Below are 331 nucleotides of genomic sequence, written 5' to 3'. Positions count from 1 at the left end.
TCCGTTATCGTCCAGCGGTTAGGATATCTGGCTTTCACCCAGGAGACCCGGGTTCGATTCCCGGTAACGGAATTTATGTTTTGGATCCAAAAAAGGTGGATTCACTGAAATCTATAAATGCACTTCAATTTTAAAAAACGACTACGTATTCTCATGCTAAATTGCTAGTTGCGTTCTAAGTTTCCGTTCCTTCGCCATTTCAAAGAAGGATATATATTGCTAGAAAATAAGAGAAGCTGGAATTATTAAACTCCATGAACATTACTAGTTATATGGGTTTTGAGGTGTTTTTTACTACTCAAAACCAACCAAATGAAAACAAATGGGGTGA

At 37.5% G+C, this 331-nt stretch overlaps 1 non-coding gene across 1 annotated transcript; it reads left to right on the top strand.

The window, feature by feature from the left end:
- On the top strand, positions 1 to 72 carry TRNAE-UUC (transfer RNA glutamic acid (anticodon UUC)). Its single transcript has one exon. It is a non-coding gene; the product is annotated as a tRNA-Glu (tRNA).
- Positions 73 to 331: the final 259 nt, after the last annotated feature.

The sequence above is a fragment of the Nicotiana tabacum genome, chromosome 12 (assembly GCF_000715075.1).
Source record: "Nicotiana tabacum cultivar K326 chromosome 12, ASM71507v2, whole genome shotgun sequence".
Taxonomy (NCBI): Eukaryota; Viridiplantae; Streptophyta; class Magnoliopsida; order Solanales; family Solanaceae; genus Nicotiana; species Nicotiana tabacum.
Note: the sequence above shows the minus strand (reverse complement) of the source record. Positions and strands in the feature narration are given on the sequence as shown.